Source organism: Charadrius vociferus, unplaced genomic scaffold (assembly GCF_000708025.1).
Source record: "Charadrius vociferus isolate BGI_N301 unplaced genomic scaffold, ASM70802v2 scaffold477, whole genome shotgun sequence".
NCBI classification, from domain to species: domain Eukaryota; kingdom Metazoa; phylum Chordata; class Aves; order Charadriiformes; family Charadriidae; genus Charadrius; species Charadrius vociferus.
In genome coordinates, this window is record NW_009649449.1 from 120,663 (window position 1) to 121,033 (window position 371).

The window sequence follows — 371 nt, forward strand, 5'->3', positions numbered from 1 at the left end:
CCCCAAGGCTGTGGAGGACAGGGAGCCCCGAACAGGCAGAAAGGCTCCAGGCATTGCCAAAACCGCTGTTCTAAAGGAACCGAGAGAGGCATGGCCCGCGCTGCCTGCACTGAGCCTGCAGAGCCCAGCAGAGGAAGGAGCAGCCACATCACACACATAACACATCCCTATCAGCGAGAGAACTACCCATGTTTGGGATGCAAATAAGTTTCCTGCCCCATGGAAAAAGTGAGGCACCACTTAACTATCTTAATTGCAGTATGGCCTGTCCTATGATCTTGGTGCCGCCGCATGCCCTGCACCCGACATTATTACATTTCCCTTTTGTTTCCCGCACTGATGGCCTTGTCTCTTCATTTCCTTCTTAATCT